Source organism: Eumetopias jubatus, unplaced genomic scaffold, assembly GCF_037043125.1.
Source record: "Eumetopias jubatus isolate StellerSeaLion01/CBP00866 unplaced genomic scaffold, mEumJub1_p1.0 scaffold_8, whole genome shotgun sequence".
NCBI classification, from domain to species: Eukaryota; Metazoa; Chordata; class Mammalia; order Carnivora; family Otariidae; genus Eumetopias; species Eumetopias jubatus.
In genome coordinates, this window is record NW_028274814.1 from 112,677,108 (window position 1) to 112,700,139 (window position 23,032).

The following is a 23,032-nucleotide window of genomic DNA, read 5'->3' on the forward strand; positions in this document are numbered from 1 at the left end:
TGATTCCATTGTAAGTGAAGAATCAGAATTCCATGCCTGTCTAGTCTGACTCCAGAGTCTATACTGTGAAGAGCTACCTATCAAGAGGATTAACAGGTGAGCTGATCTACGGCCAAGAAATGTCCCTGGAGGTTGCATGAGTGTCTGTGGGGCATCTTACCCATGCTACCCCATCCTCTTGCATCATTCTCTGTTCTCTATTACTGAAGCTGAGCTTTCTTTCTATGGTTTGAAAAAACACAGTGGTTTACAATAGTTTCCTTGGCAGGGCCTGTGGCTTTAGAGCTGTAGTGAACAGAGTATGCAAATAAAACATGGAACCTCCTACTGAGACACAAGTCCAAGCACCCCTGCTGCAGAGATCCAACAAAGTGAAATAAATCCCGGCTCTGGCAAGAAATAGCATGGACATGTAGGGAAGCAGCTTGTCAACAAAGATCTTGGGCAGACATAGATGGGGAAGCTCTGTGCCAGCACCCATCCCTCTCAATGGCAGTCATCAGTCACCCCTTTGGTAGCGTATAAAGAAAGGATTTGCGTACATCAGAGGTCACTGCCAGGAACCCGTATTGTATTCAACGTGAACAACATAGATCCTGAACGTTACTTCTATAAGGAACAGGAACTTTACTACAGTTCTGGTGTCAGGATTTATTATTAAATAAACTGATGTCTGTGAAGTGCCTCTCAGTGCTTGAACAAGTCAGGGTCTCTATCCCACCAAACAACAATGGTAAAAGGTTAATTTCTTAAGACCAAAAGCTCCTGATTCCAAAATAAGACTACACCTGTGAATGCATGCAGTAGAATATGAGATAACCAAAATACCAGTTCCTTTCCCTTTTCAGTAGCTCAGGAAGCCCATAAGCAGTGATTCCAGGGTTTGGAGAGAACTTCTGGCTGAACTTTTTGTTTAGTTGGCTTCTACCCTTCCCCCTACTACCAGAAAATTTAAACATAACAACCTGCTTTTGCCTGAATGACCCAGGTAACAACCTACTTTAGCTTGAACTGCTTAGATATTCCAGCTAAAAATGGCTTATTTCCATGAGTCACCTGGATAATTGCTTTACTCTGCTGGCCCACTTAGCGGGGTGGGCCAGCAGGTGTTAAGTGGAGGTGTCAGTGAGGACCTCATTGTTTTCAACTCTACAGAGAGCATTGTGGCAGTTCTTTGGTGCCTGGAGAAGTACATCTTAGATTCACTTTCAGCCCCTGAAATTCCTTTTAGGTGGATCATCGATGTCATATGACAAAAAAGCCCCCTTCTATCTTTGTGGAACACTTTTCGTGTGTGTGTGTGCGTTGTGTGTGTGTGTGTGTGTGTGTGTTGAAGAGGCAAGTCCTTCTTAAATATTTCCTGGCCCAGCACTGTGGAAGATACAAAGGGAGAAAAAGACAAGATTTCTTCCTCAAGATGTGGCTGCTTAGGGGGACTGGTGCATATGAACCATTAGAAAGTGCTTACGCATCTATTGTTGACCTGTTGGAAGTATAATCCGAACTAGAAAAGGACAAATTGGAGTTGGAGAAGGACAAAGTGGTTGGAGAAATCCCCCAGAGGGCTTAGTTTTGATTCCTGGAGGTATAGCTAGATTTGTCTTTTTCTTTTGCAAATGTGTTATATTGTTTACTTTTACAAAATGTAGCCTCTTACCCCAGGCTGGTACCAATGAAGAGAGCTGTTGGACTTATTTAGAGGGCAACTCAGAGTTCATGGTTCTACAGAGGAAAGGCAGCAGACAGCTTTGGCTATAAAAATACTTGAGGTATTTAGAAAAAAAACCCCACTATACACTTTACTTTTATGACTGAGTTTTTTAGATGCTTGTAAGAACACAATAAATAGAAACATATACAGAAAAAGAAAAAAAAAAACAAACAAACAACCCTGCTTCATGGAGAATGGTCAATGTTGAAAAACGAAATCTTACATGATTTTTCTTGAAAATTCATTTATATATAAAAAAGATACTTCGTGCCCTAGCTTCAATTTTAAATTTCAATTGCTATAATTTGTTGTCATGAAATAACAAAGCAAAGCAATGCTGTATTTTCTGTTTTTTGATCCCCCCCCCACCACCCCAGATTTAAAAATTAAGTGGTGGGACAAAGTTTTTTTTTTTTTTTTTTAAATAGAGCTTTGAACTTTGATGTAAGAGCCTGCTATTTCGATGCTTACACGGTTTAAATTCTCTGGCATGGAACTTTTAGGCTTGAGATAAATGTCATGAACATGATTTTGAAGGTCAGGCTGGTGAACCACCAAAAATGTCTGACAGCTCCAAACGGGAATATTTACATCTGGCTCATGGCATCGTGCTCTCTGCTGTGATGAAGTCAGGTTGAATAAGTGGAACAGTGGGAACTGAACCTCGACAGAACTTGGCATTTGACCCCAAAGCCCTCTTTTTATCCTCTATCCCCTCCTGCCTCCCACCATGGGGGAAGAACAACCATAAAAATCTACTGGCTTTCTGTAGAAACACTTGGCCTGGTTTCCATGTAATACCTGTTAAACATGAATCAGCCCAAAATTAACTTTGGGGACAGCAGGATATTTCTGACCTTGCGCATTCAAGTATGAAATGCACTAGAATATATGATGAGCCAGACTTCTTGGTAAATGGGTTGTTCTATTTAGTTGGATTTCTGGTTATTTAAGAGTGAATTCTATGAGTATATTTTATTTTAATCTTTGTAACTGAATAGGCATTCTGAAATGCATTAGTCAGCTTTCTTGTCATTGGAGGTATGGTTATCGAATGCCACTTGAACCTTCTTGAAGGTTTTAATCTTACAATGTCCTTGGATCATCATTCCAAACCTCAGTAACCTAAAAATACTAGCATGAATGCAGAAGGAGGAAAGAACTAGTTGTTGAAGGGTAGGATTGAGGCAAATTGGATGATAGGACATGGGCAGGAAACAGTTTAGTTTAGTTAACTGGGATTATATTTCAGGGTAATTTTCTGATAACTGGTCACAAAGCATTCAATAATGTACCCTGTAACCATTTAAGCTAGATTTTAATAGAAAACCCTAAAGAATTTGTCTTAGTTTTGCATGAGATCGTCTCTTTAAAAAGAGTAGAATAAATTCTTTTCTGTTCCTAAAGTCATTTTGATAAAAGGGAAACATGTGCACACTAGGTGAAGAGAGTCCAGAAAATGATTATGAAATCATCTTAGTGTGGTATCTGGGGCATATATGGCAATTTCCTAAAAGTAGAAAATGCCACCATTTTTTAAAGCCACATTTTGTTGGATGAAGGCAGAAAAGATTAAGGAATCTGCAGTCTGAGTTACCCTCTTGTCATTAACCTTTGGTTTGTAGGCTGAAAGAAGCATTAAAATAAACAAAGCTGCTGAACTGTGCTCTTTTAGCAGATAGAAATGGGTAGTTTGAGGGAAAAGCAAAATAGATGCAGGGCACTCTTAAGAGATTACTTGTAAATCCAGATATATGTCAGATTATTAGAATAATTAAACTTTTAGTGAATTAGGGAGAGAAAAAAGGAAGGTTCTGTCTGTATTTCTTGAAGCATGGCATATAGCTCTATGCAGAGTTTGAAACGCCGTTCAGCAAGGGACCCAGAAGTGTCTACCATGAATGAACATTGATAAGGAATGTAATTTTTTCCTTAAATTGAAATACCTATCTGTGTCCCCTGTAACACAACCATTCCTTTGGTCTGCTAATTGTAGGAAACAGCCCTATCTCCTCTGAACAGCATGCTTTTTCTAAGAACATTGAAAAGCATTTGAAGCTACTAAGATTTAAGGCATTCTTTACCTAAACCAAGTGCAGATTGGCAATATGGAGTTCATACAGAGATAAAAAACTAGAAGGATAAAGAGAAATAGTGTGTCAGAGGGGTCAGAGCATTGATGTTGGAAACAGACAGACCTGAGATTAAAAATCAGGTTTGCCACTTTCTCACTGTGTGACCTTGGGCCAGTTACATAGTTTTAGTGAATTACAGTTTTCTTCCCACATAAAATGGGGTTAATGGAAGTTGTTGTAATGACTAAATTATGTGTATATCGTTATCTGTATACTTGCAGCTCTATATATTTTAAAATAACTGGTATAGTAGAAGTGCCCAATATTTCTCTTAATTTATTTTTATATGTGTTCTTCTCAACTGAGGTATAATTGACAAATAAAATTGCAATATATTTAAAGTTAACAATCTGATGATTTGATATACATGTGCATTGTGGAAAGATTTCCCCCACCAAGCTTCTTAACACATCCATCCTTTCATATATTTACTTTTTTTGTTGTTGAGAACATTTATGTTCCACTGTTTTAGCAAGTATCAATTATACAGTACAGAGTATAGTTACCACCATGTTATACATTAGATCCTTAGGCCTTACTCATCTTATAACTTTGTACCCTTTTACAACCTCTCCCTATTTCTCCCACCTTCAGCCCCTGACAGTCATTTTTCTACTCTGTTTCTATGAGTTTGATTTCTTTCTTTCTTTCTTTTTTTTTTTTTTAAGATTCTACATGTAAGTGATACCATGTAGTATTTGTCTGGCTTATTTCACTTAGCATAATGCCCTCCAGATTCATCCATGTTGTTGCAAATGGTAGGACTTCCTTCCTTTTTTCTCTTTGAGATAATGGTTTTGTTTCTTCTGGATTATTTATCTTAATTTTAAGATTATAGGTTATAACACTCTTACACAGTGTGAGAACCAAGTTCTCAGAAGACTATGTGATCTGGCAAAGGTATATTGATAAACTGACATTCATTCACTCAGTTACTGATTGACCCATCAGTCCATGAATATAGCACATGCTTGCTGAGATTGCTATAGCCTCAAGGATAGATAGATGCCAGACTTAATTGACACCTTCCCACTCCCAGTCTAATGCATTTTTTTTTTTACTGCATTCTCAATAATAAAAATTTTCTAAAGGTGGGGAAAAAAGAAGAAATTTAGAATTTTTAAAAGAATTTAATTAGGAATAAAAGGTGAAGAATTTTCTTTTAGAAAAACATATCCTGATAAGCAAGGAGCTAATCAGAACAGCTACTTGCTGAGAAAGCTTAATTTGGATAAAAAGCTCTGAAAACTATAAGACATGAAGTAAAAAAAAAAAGTGAATATAAAAATAGCAAGCAGGTTGTAGTCACAAAAGTTTAGGAAGATTAAACCTTCTATATATGGTAGTCCAGAAAAGATGCTACAATTTGTGTTTAGGTCATAAATACTGATTAAATTTGCCCATGTAGGTGGTGTTCTATGAGTGGTGGTGGTGGTGACAGGGGCAAGGGACACAGTGGTAATAAGAAGTGTAGAAGGAGTAGCAAGAGCAGAGCAGATACAGATTGTGACTTGGAAGTGTTTATTATCTAGTTGGGATAATAAAACATTTACAAAAGTAAATCGAGAACGTTTCCAAAGCAGCTGCTTAAGTACCAATTGATAAGGCATTAGGTGTAAAGGAGGTTGATAATCCAAGAGGTAATAAGCATTAACTCTGACCAGTCCATCTGTCTATTTTGTGCTAGGAAAGTCACTGTGAGCTCTGGATTTCAATCGACCCATTTACAAATGGGTGAGAGGTAGCCATGTTTTATCACTTTTATGGGCTGAGAAATACCTTTCAAGATACTACTTTGGAGTTCTACCATTACCAGCTGTCTATTTTCTTTCCTCCACCTTCAGTTCCCAACAGAGAGGCAGGCAAATACACATGTATGCACACACACACCCCACATTCGAATATTATGTGATGACAGAAATGAAGAACCTTATGAACCAATAGTGAGTTGCTACAAATTTTATGTTGAATCCCACTGGGAATTACAGATTCCTCAATTTCCCTTTGATTCTCTGTTTTGCTACCACATATAGATAGGCTAAGAGCTCCTGGTGAGGGGTTGCCAATATGTAGCAAAACAGGAGGGAAGGAACACTGATAAAGAATTTTCTAATATTACTTTTGTTAAAGAGCTGAGTTGATTAGTGGTAATGATGAGACTGAACTCTTATAGATAAAATACAGCCCTCCGAGCCATATTTATCCATTCTTTTAAACATTCAACAAACAGAGATTGCCATATCCAAATCCCATTTTGCATTATAAGGTGGTGGTTAGGATTAGCAAAACACTTGTGGAGAGACACCTGCCGCAATGAGTGGAGATGTGAATTGCTCAGAACAATTTCCTTTTGAGATTGCCAGTTCTACTTTGAGACTAGACTTATTAACACAAACATCCAAGCTGTACCTTGGAGGCCCCTTGAGGTTTACCTGTCTGCAGCTATTCATCAGTTACTTAGTCATGAACCGGTAACATGTCAGGCATATAGAAGAAAGGGAGGTGCTTTCCTATTTACAAAAGCAAACTCTCTGTTCAATTCAAAGGTATGAGAGCTATTTCTCTTAGACTATTTCCTTTAAAATAGTCAAGGAACAGGTGGGTTATCGATGTTAAAAACTAATTGTGTGTGTGTGTGTGTGTGTGTGTGTGTGTCAGTGTGCATGTCTAATTATTTTTCCCATCATTTCTTACTTTCTCAGAAACCCTCTCTCACTTCCCCCTACTCCAGTATCTCCACACCACTTTCCCTGAAATAGAACCATAGACATTTTTCTCACCATTTTTTTCACCCCTCTCAAAACCTGATCATTCTCTTGCCTGAATTGAGTAACCATTTATGTTAGATGTTTTATTACCTAGCTCTATAACTTGGGAATATCGTTCAACTTCTTTTCCCCTTGGTTTTCTTGTTTGTTGATGGGAGAAGATTAGATAACATATAAGCAGGTTCCACACTCTCTGCCTGTGCAAAATGATGAATTTTAAATTCATTAAACTTATTTTAATGCGCCATAAACAATGTGGGAGTGGGCAGCTAGGAGAGTGCCCGTAGATGTACTGTGTCCAACATAATATGTCCCTTGGCCTGTCATCACTGTAGCTGATGGGTAAAGAACAGATATTCAATTTCTTTTACACATTCCTTCGGTCTTCATCCCTGGCTATCTAGAAATGTGGTCAGCATGGACTGCCTTAATTGCAGACTGTCTTAAATTTCGAGATTCTGACTGAGTCACCCTGTGGGCAGTGGAGTGAGAAGGATTGCTCTTCCAATGGTTTTCATCTGTGAGTTTGGATGTACAAGCGATATCATTAAAATTGTCATAGAATAAAAAAAAATCTGTGTCTTCTAACAATATTGTAGTGGGTTGATGATGACTTTGAAACTTGTCCAAAGTCACACAGCTGGTAAGTGTTAAGACCCAGCACTGGTCCTTAGAGCTCCGATGCTGACACTTTCTGAAGTCTTCTATGACCTCATCATGGAAGTCATCACTCTTCTCTATGTTCTCAAAATATTTAATTTTTACTGCTAGCACAGCACTGATGACATTACACTGATTTTTGCATGAGGACGACTGGTACATGGTACTTGCTCAAAAAATAGTTTGTCAATTGAATATCTGAATGCCTATATATGTGTCTGCCTATGCTAAGGGGCTGTGAGCTCCTTAAAGACTGGACTGGATCTTACATATTGTTTATATCTGGGTATTCAAACGGTGCCTGCTACTTGGATGGTACTCAACAAATATTTGTTGCATTGAACTAGATTCTTAGCAAAAGAGTTCTGGCTTGTTTGGATCTCATTGCCCCTTATTACAACCTTCCTTTTATTTCAAGGTCCTTTCTACTTCTCCCTTCTTCTTCCACATCTCCTCTCTTTATCTTCGTTTTTTTTCCTACCATCTCATTTTAATGACGTGTGTGTGTGTGTGTGTGTGTGTGTGTATAGACATATATATATATATATATTTTTTTTTTTTTCTCCATAGCTCTTCTATTTGCTTGTTATCTTGAGGGGTTGGTGAAAATGCCCATAGACAAATCTCACTGTAGCAAGTTATGAAGCTGCTATCAAGTGAGGTAAGGCAAGTTTTATGCCAGACTCACCCATTTTGTGTATGTTTAGAGTTGTTTAGGAGGCAAGGGGCACCGTGCTTACAAACTTGGGCTGAAGTGAGGAAGATAATGGTTGACTCCTTAAACCCTTCAATATTTAATTCCTGGCTGAGAAGGCAACATTCACAGGAAACATTCAAAATGTTAATGATTCGACATTAACGCCCATGACTAAGATACAAGCATTTCACAGTCCAGGTTGCCTTCAGACCCATTTTGTATGAATAGGCCCCATGGACAGTTGTAGCTATTTTTTACCTAGTGAGATTTTACTTGATTATGCCTAAAAGCCCAATTATTGTTTTATTTGGACTAAAGGAGCCTGAATTTGTTAATGAACAGTTCTGCCCCATCATTATGCAATTGAATATAGTGCCATGGCATGGATCTCAAACTTGCAGTGAATATAAAAAATTGCACAAGGGCTATGCTTCTCTCGGCTGGTCTGGTTTCTTCTCCAGTGCTTAAAACCAGAACTGGTATTTTTCATTTCTCTCTCCCCTGGGTTCAGTCAGTTCTCCTAAAGGCATTAATTTATTGGTTTTCAAATTACAAATCCACATGGATTTTTGTCTCACTTATCTTCAGCTTATCTGCTCTCTTTTCCTAACCTCTTCTTCTTTGGACTGCTCCACCAAATACGAAAAATGTTCATCTGAGCAGACCCTTTCTTATTACTCAGTCCCAGCTTCTATTTCTTTCTTCTTAAATATCGAATGCCATTTCATAGCTGCATCAATTTAGCAGCTCTGTGACACTCTATGTTAGAAGGATCTTCTGGAAAGAAAAAGCATATAGGCTACATACTAATTCTAAAAATAAGAAGCATTTTAATTTTACATAATTTTTACTGCAATGGCTTCTGTATTATCTAAGATCACTAACCATAATTGACTTTCAGTTCTTCCTGTCTTCTCTAATTCATCACATGAGCTTGTGCTGGAGTGATTAACTCATTCACTTTCTGGATTCCAATAGTGGATTTGTTACAATATTGGAAGATTTTGGATTTCGATGGTTCATAAATATATATCAAGAATCTTAACAATTGACAAGATGGGATCTATATAGTTAATGACCTACTTAGGCCATAAATTCTCTTACCCATTTTCAAATCTTTTGGAAGCATTAATTTTAATAGAAATTTCTTTGCATAGAACTGAAAAATGTTTGACTTGGAAGGGGCCTCAGAAATAACCTAGTCTTAGTTCTTCGTTTTATTGATAAGAGCCTGAGTGGAAGAATTATATATATATTTTAAAGTCATCTAGTGGCTTAGTAGAACCACGGTGAGTCTCAATTATGGCTATACATTAGAGTCATCTGGAAAGCTTAAAAAAGCTCATGTTTGAGCCCTATCTTGGAGAATTAAAGTAAATTAAATTAATTAATTTATTTATTTTAGTGAGAGAGAGAGCATGCACATGAAGAGGCAGAGGGAGAGAGAGAGAGAGGCTCAATCTCACCACCCTGACATCATGACCTGAGCCAATATCAAGAGATGGACACTTAACCAACTGAGCCACCCATGTGCCCCAAATTGGAGAATTTGATTTAATTGGCCTAGACATTGAATTAAAAAAAAAAAAAAATCTTTGTACATAATCTAATTCTAATGGGCAGTAGCCTAGTCGTTCAGAGCTCAGGATTGGAAGTCAGAAAGAGCTAATTTACTTATTGTATAGAAGCCTCATTTTATTTATCTTTAAGATGGAATAATATGACATCTATCATACAGCTTTCTAATAATAGTTGAATGATATAATGCATCCAGTGGGCTTATCATAGGGCCTGGCACATTGGCAGTACTATAGTTTACAGTGCCCAGCTCACCTGACTCCTAGCCTAGTATACTGTTGTGTTACTTCCACAATTCTTTCTGATCCTTTCCTTTCTGACCTGATGGTCATCTGCTTCCTTCTCTCCATTCCTTGGCTTCATTTCTGATGCTTTTAGAGCTGTGGAGCCAAAAATGTGACTGGATTTTCCATTTATGCACAGTGTAAGTCCAATTTAGTTTTCTTAAGATTCTGGTCAGAATCTTGTGCTCAGAGGTAACTTCTCTAGCTTCCAACATCCTGAAATATGCTTGCATGTGTATGCGTGACTAATTTCCTTTCCAGTGGTGGTATGTTAGAAGTCCTCTTGCATATCCCTCTGCTCGCATGCTTGGCATAGAGTAGGTGCTTTTGCCGCATGTTCTTGTCACTCTGAAATACCCTCTATTACCATCCTTTATATTGTTGCTGATTTGATTATTCTTCCGGGACAGGGCCAATGTAGATTCTGCTCACCATTAGATTCTTCTTCTTCTTCTTTTTTTTTAAAGATTTATTTATTTATTTGGGGGAGTAAGGGGGGGGAGAGAGAGGGAGTAAGAGAGAATCCCAAGCAGACCCCCTGCTGAGTGTGGAGCCTGATGCAGGGCTTGATCCTATGACCCTAAGATCATGACCTGAGCCAAAACCAAAAGTCAGATGCTCAACCAACTGAGCCACCCAGGTGCCCCTCACCACTAGATTCTTGAGGATTAGTTCAGTGCCTATCACACAGGAGACATGTTAAATATTTGAAAAATGTGGAACAAAGTAAAATGCTGAGAATTGTGCTTGCTTTTTTTTTTTTGTAGCAATCTTCACTGGAAAAAAAAAAGTGGAAGACCTTGCTAGTTGCCTTTGGGCCCACAAATAGAGAAGTCCCCATTATTGTGAAAATGTTTGATTAATAGGCTCCACAGATCCTAGGTAACTTGTGTGCAGGAATAACACAGACTACAATTTTGTTTTTCCTATTACAAAACAGTTGGCTCTAGTCCATGTCATTAAGGAGTCTCCAGTCTTTAACTTTCTCTGTGCATTTCTAAAAGAATCTCTACCCTAAGCAACAGGTAGAAAGTAAGGCTATGCTGAAGGTAATATCTATCACTCTCGGCCCTATCACTAGAAAGTCCTTGATTAGTTGGAGTTGTTATTGTAATGAAGTCCAAATGCTGTGGAGTTAAGTCATATGACTTTTAAAGGGCTTTTGAAATTAATCTTTTGTTTCTGGAGAAAGAGACACATTTGTCACTTACCAATCTCAAGTTCTAATGCATAAAGTAAAACAAAATGACATTTTGTTTTACTTTATTAAGACTTTGAGAGGGAAACTGCAATATGATGAATTAAAATAAAATAGGCCCAAGAGAAAAACTGCAAAGGGTAAAAATATTTCAATTAATGACAAGGGAAATGATTAGAATAATAGTCCCACTGGGATTAAAAGAAAAGTTGTTATATATTAATAAGATATTGTTATATTAGAATGTTTTGGAGGACTGAGCTGTTCGTGGCATAGTCTCATTAAGGTGGAGCTGGAAATCTCTATGTATTTACCTTTTTGGTTTTCAAAAACAAATATATTCTTTAGGCTACTACTGGTGAACTAAAAATAAACTATTTTCCAACACTTGCTGGCTAATGAATTTACTTTTGCCCTAGTGAAGAACTGGAGAGAAGCATGTACTTAATTTGGTCTGAAAAACCTTTTTCCTATGAAAATATTCATACAACAGAAGCTAGAGGACAGCTGGGGATTTGAGTTCTCTTCTTACTCTGCCAGGATTTCATTAGGTTTAGACTTAACTTTCATCTCCCTTGACTACTTTTAAGATGTATAAAATTACTTTGAAGACATTCAATGAAAATAAGGCTTTTAAAATGATGTATTTAAAAGTGGAAGACTATGGTATTCAACTTAGTGAACCCAGGAGCATTTTATGGTATGTATTAGTTGGGACAGGCTAGGTTACACTGCAGTAACAAACAACCCTCAAATATCACTCAATTAAAACAAAGGTTTATTGCTATCCACTGAGAATTCACTGTGGTCACTGTTCCCACATTGTTGTCCTTTCTTAGTGATTCAGCCTCTCCTCTGGAACATTGCCATTTACTGTGGGAGCGGTAAAAGAGCATGTGTTGACGTGCACAACGTATCTTAAAACTTCTGCTTGGAAATGACATTCATCACATCCATTCATTGGCCAAAGAAAGTCACACGGCCATACTTGAGTTCATCAGGATGAGGCAGTGCTCTCCTGATAATAACTGACAGAAGTGTGGAAATAAACATTTGTGAAGAACCCTGAGACCTCAGTTACCCGCAAGAGTCTCATACACTATTGGTTGCAAATCTAGTATCATAAATAATTATTAAAGTATATTTATTAGCCTTTACTCTGTGCTAACAAGAAGGCCTGGATTTATAAAAGTGCATATGACGTTTGCCTATTCAACCAGCAGGTGGCACCTTGCCAGACGTTGTCTCCAGGGCAGTTATCACCCCTATCTATGGGGCAATCACAGAAGTGTGAACAGAGTAGGGCTATCGACCCAGAAGACTCAGGCAAGATGGGCCAGCAGAATTGGTGGATGGTATCTTAAATCAACCTTAGCAGTGATGCAGAGATGATAGAAAAGATGAATTTCAATTGGTAGAAGAGAATAGGACATTTTATAAAGACTCAAATTGGATGTAATTTCTAATTGTGAAAAGCCACAAAAACTCTGACAGTCAGGAAAAGTCAGATTTATGGAAACATGTCCTAGACTGGAGTTTACTATTTCTCTTAAAAGTAGGCATTTCCCCTCCTCACTCATCCCTCCTCATGCCCCTGTACATTGTTCCCGCTTCTTCTTCAGCAGTCTGCAACCAGTAATCCTGCCTCTATTTTTAGGGTTTTAAATCCTGGCTTCAAAGGTACTCAGGCAGTAGACTGAGAAGCCTGTGGGAGTGTGGAGGATTAGCCGTAGGCAGCTGTATGACAAAGCAGTCTATTCACTCCAGATAAGAGTGAAGGAGGTTGAGATGTATAATTCATTTCACATACGTTTTTTTCTCTAGACCCCCCTTGATATAAAGGGGAGGAAGTTCCCTCCTCCACATCCCCACCCACCACCCTGCATTCTACCAGTCCCTTTGATTTCTGCCCCTGGGAAGTAGAGAGAGCTACTATTGCATACTGTGATCCCTAAGTGGGGTTGAATTTGGCCCGCCCCAGGCAATTGCATTGCTGGGATTTTGCTTATGTTGTACTATAACCCAGCCACACCCAGTGATGCATCAGCTATAGGGGCACTGCATCCACATCTAGTGGGTGGGAGAATGATTTCCATATCCTTTAGCACCTTGGGAAATGTCTTCAATTGCTTAGCACACCACAGCGGAATGACTCAGATGAGACACTTCCACTTTCTCAGCAGCTTTCAAACACCTAACTGTAATTCTCTGGCTTTCTCCTTTTGGTGTCAAAATGTAAGGCACTGTGCTTTGATTGAAAGGCAAGCCCTATCTTGGGTGCAGAATTTGCTGTATATCTGATCTAAATTTACACCAACCCTCTGCTGGGATTTCTTCTCTTCCTGGGCACTGATTTGGTTAAAGAGGACAAGTGGGCTTAATTATGTCCTGTCTATGGGAACTCTGAGTTTTGTACCTATATTGAGTAATATTGAATCTCTGTATTTAATTTCTTTAAAGGAGCAAATTAACCAGTATATTAACCTTTTTTGACACTAAAACTTCATCAAGGGAATAGAACAGAACGCATTTGCGTGGCCTCAGGTAGTGATGGCAGAAAGATAAATTCATTAGTAAACAGAGAGTCTAAAATGGAGATAATCATGAAAGCAAGCGGCCAGACTGTTCAATGTGGGTAGCTTGGCTTATTTGTAATTAAAAGAAGTTTTAAGCTTAAATGCTCTAAAACCCTATATATTCAATTATCTTACTTTTCACAGTGTTATAAAGATGTTCAGTTATCTCTATCTCTTACTAGATTATAAGCTCAGGAGGGTATAAATTTTATTTATATTTTTATCCTAATTATTATCACTGTTACCTTAATAGACATTTGATGAGGGAATACTCCTCCTAAAAAGATACTCTTCTGGGGCAAGATACACAGTGTTGGATATACACTTGGTCTTTGGAGTTTCTGGTTTATATCCCTGACAATTCATCAGGAATTCTCTTCCTTCAGTTAGATTACCAAAGTTTACACATCAAGATCATAAGTTTCCCCTCATATATATATATATATATATATATATATATATATATATATGTATGTATTTATTTCAGGATAAAATCTTAGTCCACATTAAAGGTAAAATCTGAGATAAAAAAGATGGTCATAATACAAGCCTACACAAAATTTTAGTATGATTAGAAATATTTCTATACTCCAACAAATGGCCTGCTTATTTGAAATGAGGGTGACATATGATGACAGCTAACATGTATGGACTGTTTCCTATTAGTCAGGCTCTATTCCATATTTAACTTACCTAATCTTCAAAACAATCCCCAAAACAAGATATTGTAATAGCCTTACTTTACGAATGAGGAAGCTGAAGTAAGAAATGGTTGGTTAATTTAACTATGGTTCCACAGCTGGTAACTGGAAAGTCAGAAATTAAAATCTCACAGTGTGAATGCTGATATATTAACAGTGTAACTGCCTCCTCATTATTATGTTATACTAGAACAATCAAAGAAACCCAGGGAAATCTTTCATGTTCATTAAATATTGGTCAACTTTGATTTCCTTTATTAGCATTTGAATTTTGATTTTTGAGGGTTAGGATACTGAAATATTAGGTTCGGGCCTAAGACAAGAACATAGATAAAAACACATGTTACCTTTTCAAATTTCTGAAGCAAAGCTCTTTGTGATGGGTGGCATTGGGTATGTTTTTGTGGATAGAGAGGCCCTTGAGCATCATTTCACTGTGAATACATCAATGTGGCAAGGAAAAGTCTGGATGTATAAACAGGAATGTTGGGAATTGATAATCCACAGTTCAAAACAACCACTTGGTTTGTATGTTGACTTTACTAGTAACTCCAGTACAAGGTTTCCCAATTTTTTGAGCATAGGACTTTTTTTTTTCATGATCAAAATATTTTAGGACACATATAATAATAACTGAGTTTTAGATTATCTATGGATGAAAAATACAGAATCACATAATTTCTGTAATTTCTAAGAAAAGTTAATTTATGGAGATCAAAATGATTCTGGGATCAAAAATGGATTTTTTTTTGGAACCTTGGAGAGAAAGCTAGAAGAAGTGGGGTGCTGTGGTCAGGATAAGGTGATGTCAATGCAGGGGTAGGCTAGGCTGCTTCAAATTTCCAGAAGAGCCACTGGAGAATATGGTTGAGGTGCAGAAATCACTGGAAAAGAGGAGAGATGGTCTTGTTGGGCCTGGAGCTTACACCACTAGGGGAAGACCCTCTTTAAAAAAGTATACAAGTAACAAATACAAATGACAAAGTAGCTCATAGAGCCTTGGACAGGGCATATGCAAATAAAAGGGGACCCTGAAGCTTCAACTTTATTAGTTTCAAGGTAAATTCAATCCTGGAGATTAAGAGCTTGGAAATGAGTCACCACTGAGGATGCCAACGTTTCTGTCATGATCCCATCCTTGAAGTAGAAAGGCAGCCTGGGAACCATGTGTCAAAGCTTTCAGTGATTCAGGGGGATGAATGAATGAGAGTTCTCTACATAGAAAGATCACGGAAGAGCAAGAGGTCAGTAAGAGGGAATGTCTATTGTGTGCTCAATATGTGGCAGACACCATTCTAAGCACTTAATTTATTTAGTCTTTGTAAGAGACAATGAGCAGATACTTTTATTTTTCAGACCAGAAACAAGTATAGGGAGGAGACTTAGTAACTAATTCGTCCATAACTACACAGCTAGGAAAAGGCTGAGCAGGCTTTGAACCCCAGCTTTCTGGGGCCTGAGTCGGCATCTTTAACAACCGTGCATACCAACCATTCCATAAACTGAATGTACAAGCCTTGAAGAAAGAACACTGGCCATGTAGGGCAATAAACGTCTGTAGGTTGCAGTGGGAAGCAAAAGGAAAATTACTTTAAAATATCTTAGAGTGAAAGGAGGAAAAATCTCCTTAGTTCATTCTCTGGGTTTCACAATACCACATGGCACAGATTGGATTTATCTGTTTTGGCATTGCAAAGACAAAATTGTTTTTGCGTTGTTTTTTTGTTTGTTTGTTTGGTTGGTTTGGTTTGGTTTTAGCTTGCCTTGGTTTAGTGAGAAAAAAGCTGGAGAGACACCTTGGATGTCCTCAGATGGGTTAATAGTTTTTGAGGCACTAGAAGATCTTCCCATTTTCCTAAGACAGAAGTATAGGAGGATATAGATTTTCCCTGGGATGTAAATATTGTGCCTACAATTAGAAAGATAGGCAGGTAGGTCTATTGTTAGGAAAGTAAATAATGATATTTTGACTTCTACATTTTGAGGGAATCTCGAGATAGAGATTATCTTGCATCATCTATGTTGGATATAAATACTGTCACATGTATTCTTCTAAGAGGGAGGCAGACAGAGATTTCACACACACACACACACACACACACACACACACACACACTGAAGGGGGACAGGTGATGTGGCCACAGAAGCAGATACTGGAGTGAAGTGCCATAAGCGAAAGTGTTGGCAGCCACCAGCTGGAAAAAGCAAGGGATGGATTCTCCCTTAGAACTGTGGAGGGAGCATGGTGTTAGATTCTGGCCTCCAGAACTGAGAGAATAAGGTTCAGTTGTTTTAGGCCACCAAGTTTGTAGTAATTTGTTACAGCAGCCACAGGAAATAAAATATACCATTTTTATCAAAGGTTTAGCCTTGGAGAGAGAGGAATCATTTTCCCAGGGCATCTCTGGCGGCCTCTTCAGGGACCTGGATCTGTAGGGGTCTGTCGGATCTGTCAAACTGACAGGACTACTTGCCAGGAGCCTTGTCCGTCCAGTAGATAGAGCTCCTTGTTCTAGCTGAACTGTGTGGCAAAGAAAGGCAAACATAAGTAAATCAATCAGACCCCCTGCTCTGACTACTTGAATATGGAAACCAGACCATCCCATCTCAACTGTCACTGTATGATCTTCGGAAAATTACCTAATCTTTCAATGCTTCCCCAGACCAGTTTGACTTCAGAGTCTGTGCTCTTTCCTGTTATACTATGCTGGCTCTCTAGTGAGCTTCTTGCCAATATGACAGGTGAAAGCTTAGGTTTGTTAATTAGGAACTAAAGATACATGGCTTATTTGCACTCCAGGTTTATGGAGACATCCATAAGTGTCCCATTTGTAATTCTAATTTTGACTTAAGTGGCAAAAACAATTCCCTCAAAAAGATTATTTATGAGTTGGGGGTTGAATGACACTATGAATTTTTTGCTTGGTTCTCTGCCCTGCTTTTCATTTTCCATTACAAATGAATTTCCAGAGATACTCTGCTTTCCTTCTTCAATTTCTCTGTAGGTCTGTCAAAGAAGTGTATTGAAAAAGCTCCCTTCACTAGCAATTAACATCAGTTTTGACTCCGAATAGTACTTTAATCCGAGACCGAGGCACTGGGATTAAGTTTTAACTTGCCCTACCTGCCACTCAATTGAATACTCTTTCTGAAGGTCACTTAGCCTTCTTTAATTATTTCTGTTTCCATTAGTGTTACAGAATAAAAATTTACTGATCTGTCTGGTGGGCATTTTAGTTTATATAAATTGAGATTTGGGAATTCATTTGGATGAAATAAGATGCTGGCTAAATCTCAAGGCAAACATTTTGCTGATGCTCGAACCTTAGGACCAAAAAAGTTTACACTCCCTGGTTTCCCTAGGGAGTGGGGATTGAGAAAACCACAGAAAATAGCTATTCTTGGAAACCCTGTTGCCAGGCAAATGCCATAGGGCGAGGGCTCAGAGAAGCTTGTTTCTCCTCCCATAGCCAAAGGGTGAGCTAGCTCTGACTGGAACCGCGGTCAGGTTTTAGAATCCTTGGGACTGATTGGGAGGACAAGACGGGGAGGCCAGGCGAAAAGGGAGATCACCAGAATGGCCCTTAGAACGCAGTCCCAGAATAGCTGCCCAGTTTAGGTCTCTCTCAAACACCACGGACTTCCTGGAAGCCCTCTCTGCATTTGACGTTTGGGTACTCTTCTTGTGTACCCTTCTCTACCAGGAAATACAGAGACCACTTGAAGAGAACTAGATCTGTCCTAAAGTTTCTACTTGAGATGGACTCCAGTGGTTTGGGACTAAAAATAATTTTTATCTTACTTCATTTAGGGTCTGGGAGAGAAACTGAAGTGTTATAATTTACCTGATAAGACTGAAAATATTAAGGAAGTGTAGTATACTTCTCAATAAGTACAATGCCACCTTTCCTTCAGAGCCCAGGGTGACTTGGTGGCCACTCTCATTGTCTTTGTCCTATCTCAGATTGACGTTTGGAGCAGGTTTATGTTCTAATTGGGACAAACTGCAGTTCACTACAATGCTGTATTTGCTATTCAATGAGTCATACTAAAAGCCCCATGTTCTTAAATGGCATGAAGAACAGGGATCAAGGTAAAAATCATGATCACAAAATGTGCTGTTTCTGAAAACCTAGAGGGAGACAAAAAGATCGAGTATCTAAGTTCAAGGTTCCTTTGGAGTGGAACTTCTGTAGGGCAGCAGAGTGCTTGAGGATGGATATTGATTTGCCCAGAGAGAGGAGTAAGTTGCAGACAGTGGATTGTCTACTATTGAAACATTCCTCCAACATTTTAGGTGTAGCCTTTAGTTCCTAATACATAGCAAATATACACACACACACAGCAAATGCACATTATCCTCAGCCATTTACTTTGATTTTTTAGAAATGTTTCAATTATGTCATAAGATGATGTCCTTACTTGATACATATTTAAAGTTTTCCTTTAATGTCCTCTACTGGTTTAGAGCTTCCTTTGATTCCTTTCCAAAGTGGACAAACTTTTCAAAGGCTTTTGTGTGGAGCTGCCATGGATGGGAAAATGCTTAAGTATTGTTAGCTACTAAGTAAGGGACTGGACTGAGGGGATGCAAAAGAGAAGGGAGATCATAGATGGAGCTACCCAGTTAGCCAGGGAAGGTAGGAGAATAGGGGGCAGGGGACCAAGAACTGGTGTGGAGGAAAAGGAAGGACAAAATCTGAGTGGAACCTTATAGGAAAGGGAGCCACACTCATGTACCTCAAAGTCAGTAACCCAAGTTGGAAGACCAGAAATAGTTGAGTGGATTTATTTTAAATAGTAAGATATAATTAAATAGTAATGGTAGAACGGATAAGGGTGGAAAAATGAATAGGATCATATGTTATATGTATCAGTGTGCTGCAGGGGGACATCTTTAAATATTTAATACTATGTGAGCTTTACAGGACGTTATACTAGAAGCCTGTGGTATTGTAACCAATTGTAAGTTAAAAAGAAAAACAATCATAAGGGAATAATGATTGCTGTTGACAAGTTTCTTTTTGAAGTAGAGATACTATGATCAGGTTTATGAAATGAAGGAAGGCATCTGTGCTAACTATCCAGAGGCCTGTGATTTCATAATGTATGATGGGAAATCTTAAAAAAAAATTAGCATCACTAGCTACTTGCTCTATTCTAGGAAATTCCTGAAAAATCAGGTGGCACAAGTTGCTCAGAAGAGGTGAAAGGGTTTTTCATAATCCAAACAGGAGGAGGAAGGGGAAATGTGTGAGTAATTACTGAATAAGAATCACTGAAAAAGGAGGCTGTCCTTAAGGGGGGGAGGCAGTTGGTAAATTTTTTATAGGAAAATTCTTAAGTAGTTGCCAACAGCTAACCTCCAGGATGTGAAGTGCTTTGTGGGAAATCTATTCTGGCTGGCAGGCAGGATTTGGGGGATGTTGCTTTCAGATTCATCTCAAACCATCCACACTTACCTGAAGTCCCTTATTGCTCTAGGTCAGGGAAGAGTTATTTAGGGTTCCTGACTCTACTTAATCCTTAAAACTGGGTTGGAGAGAGAGAGAGAGAGAGACGCAGGAATTCTGGCATCTTTAAGTCTGACAGCTTAAATAAAGGGCGATGTATATAAAGAGGAGCATAACAAGAGGAGTTGAAGATTGGAAGTATGTACCCAGAGCTAGGAATACACTTGACCCTTTTGTTGCCCATACCATACGGCTGCCATTTTAATCACTACTTGACTAAATGGTAGAAAGCAATTACAGTAAGTATTCAATTTAATCACTTTGCATCCATACACAGACCCAAAGGGCTTCACTTACATATTTCATCACATAAAGTGTCCACAATTCTCTGCCTTGCTGAAATAGATGTTTCCTGCAAGGATCTGTAGATGATTTTCTGGCTTATTTTCTCATTGGTTAAACTCATTGTTTCACATTTCTGCTATTTGCTTTAAAAGAAAGGGCAAAGCTAGCTCACATTTTGCATTCTGTAGGAAGTTTGTTTTACCCATTCGGAAAATCAGGACTGCATCTTTACGGGGCTAGAAGTTAAAGGGAAATCATTCCCTCCAACTCCCACCGTTGGTCATCCAGTCCAGTGAATAAAACCCCAAGGTTAGTTGATTATTAAAAACAAACAAACAAACAAACAAACGCTTAATCCAGGCTTCTATTGCTCTGGTGTTCAGTGGCTTCATTCTGGGACTGCTCCAGATTGCGCCCTTCTCCCATCCCACATCAAGCTGATTTGCAAATTTACACAACTGGCCCGAAAGAGAGAATAACTGATGACTCAGTATAAACCCATCACCACTCTTGGAAAATACAATTCATAAATGCATTCCTTATTCAAATTTAGTAGCATTTTATAGGCAGGAGATCAGCGTATTATCTGAGAAAGATTCATGCCACATTTTGTTTAAAAATCTGTTTCATTATTTCACAGCCATACTTCAGTAGTTCAGTCTATAATAGCTTCTTCTTGGCCCTTAAAATGACTCCTTTGTTTCTGCATTATAGAGAATCAGAATGAATTATTCACAGATACCTGTGCGCATTAAGAAATAATGGCCTAATTCTTGAATAAAGCCAGTGTTCCCTATCTAGTCATACCTGCAGGAAGAGCATATGCTTATTCCTTTCCCAGAAACACTTCCTAACTTTCTCTCCTCCGCATTCATTCAGTCCAACATTTTCACCCTTGGGTTTCAACTGAGATATACCTTTCTCTGGAAAGATTTCCTCCTCTCCTTCCTATACCCTAATACTGAATCAACTGATCCTATTTCATCCTATAAAATTCTGTGCCCTTCCTACCCCATCACACTTACTACACTGCACTGTAATTATCTGATTACTTATCTGCATCTATAATTATAAATAACGAGGGAACAGTTCCCATTTAATCTTCATCCCCCAATCTAATGCTTAAAAATAATAGGTGGTTTAAGGAAATCATGAACAAATAATAAATATCAAGAAATCAGTATTGCCAGATGTTGCTCTAAACGTTTTACACATCAGCTCATTTAAGTGTTACAATAACTCCATGAGTTATGTACCATTAATATTCCCATTTTATAAATGGGAAAAACTTAGTTACAGTGAGGTTTCATAATGTATCCAAAGTCTTCTAGCTAGTAAATGGCAAAACAGGGTCAGGTCCCAAAAGGAGAGGGTAGAGGGTAGGCAAAAAGTAGCAGGCAGGTGTCACTACATATTCAATGGAACACAGTATGGATTATTCAAATTATCTACTAATATTTGGAGATCTTGAAAGGCATGTTTGTATGAAAAGCTCATTAATATATTGTATTTCACAAACTGAATGTTTGGACTGGTATTTAGAATTTTATGCTTTATCATATGTATATAAAAAGTCCTTCAAATTTATTGTTTTTCATGCAAGAAAAGCAGATAAACCAAACCATTTCCTCCCTAGTTCAAGCTCAAAATCAGCAGGCATAAACCCTTAAGTGTTAAGTTATATTATTTTTGAGACTGACGTGACATGTCCTAGATTTCAGAAGTAGATGCTGCGAAAGACCGAATGAATTTTTGAATAAAAAACCATTTATAGGACATAAACATTAAGGGAGAGGGGGAGGGGCAGAACCATCTGATTAGAATCAGATCTGGATTACTGCCACCTAGTGATCTGAGAAAACCATCTGCCCCCACATACTCCCAAAAACATACTCATCAGAATAAATGTTTGCTGTGACTTTCCCCCACCCCCAAATATCCTAGTGACAAATTGTCTCTGCAACGTTTTAAGGCCACCCACCCATGATTAAAAAATAATCATAATAAAAAGGAAAACGGCTATGTTGGATTGGGAAAGAAAGGAAGGGAAAACAACAGGGGAAACTTCAATACAAGGCAGATACAACAGAACACTCACACAAATGAGATGGAGAAAAGTAAAGGCAAGATCAAAAGCGGTGGTAATTAAAAAATGGTAGTAAGAGAAAATGGGAAAAACTGATACAAAGATAAGTAGCATGAAAAAAGAAATTTTTTAAAAAGCAAGAAATAGAAGACAATAAAACTTTGAACTATTGGTGAAATTGTGAAATCACCAAACATAAAAGGACAGAGGAAAAAGACTAAAAGAGATGAAGCAAGAATGGCAGATGAAAGAAAGTGGATGGACTAAGAGATTAGTCTTGGGGTAGAAGGTTTGAGGATTTTTTTTTTTTAAATAATATATCAGAGTGCCACATTATTTTTTTTAAGGATAATCAAGGGAGTATAAGGTTGTAATTTTTTTCTATTAAATACAGTTGGGGCTACCCAGTATCCTTGCTGTGCAACTCGTTTCTTTCTATTTTTTTCCTTCTGTGAAATCCAATGGTCTTCTTTAATATTTTTTCCTTGCTTCATTGAAATAGTTTTAACTGCCTTTACTCCCTTGAGATGATTTTAAACTTGCACCTGGAATTATGTGGATGTAGGGTTTCCCACACTGAACAATTTTATTTTTTTAGCATTGATTGTAACCATATTGAGAGGCCACACCTTAAGGAAGTGTATTTAGGTGATTATTGATATTCAGATAAGCTCATAATTCAAACCGGGATAAAACAATAACAAAAGCAATAGTAATAATAATACCTAACATGTATCTCATTTCATGTTATAAAAAACACTTTAACATACATTTTCTTACTTTATTCCCTGAATAATGGTGTTTGAAATGGTTTCATCAGCCCATCAGCCCAGACAGATG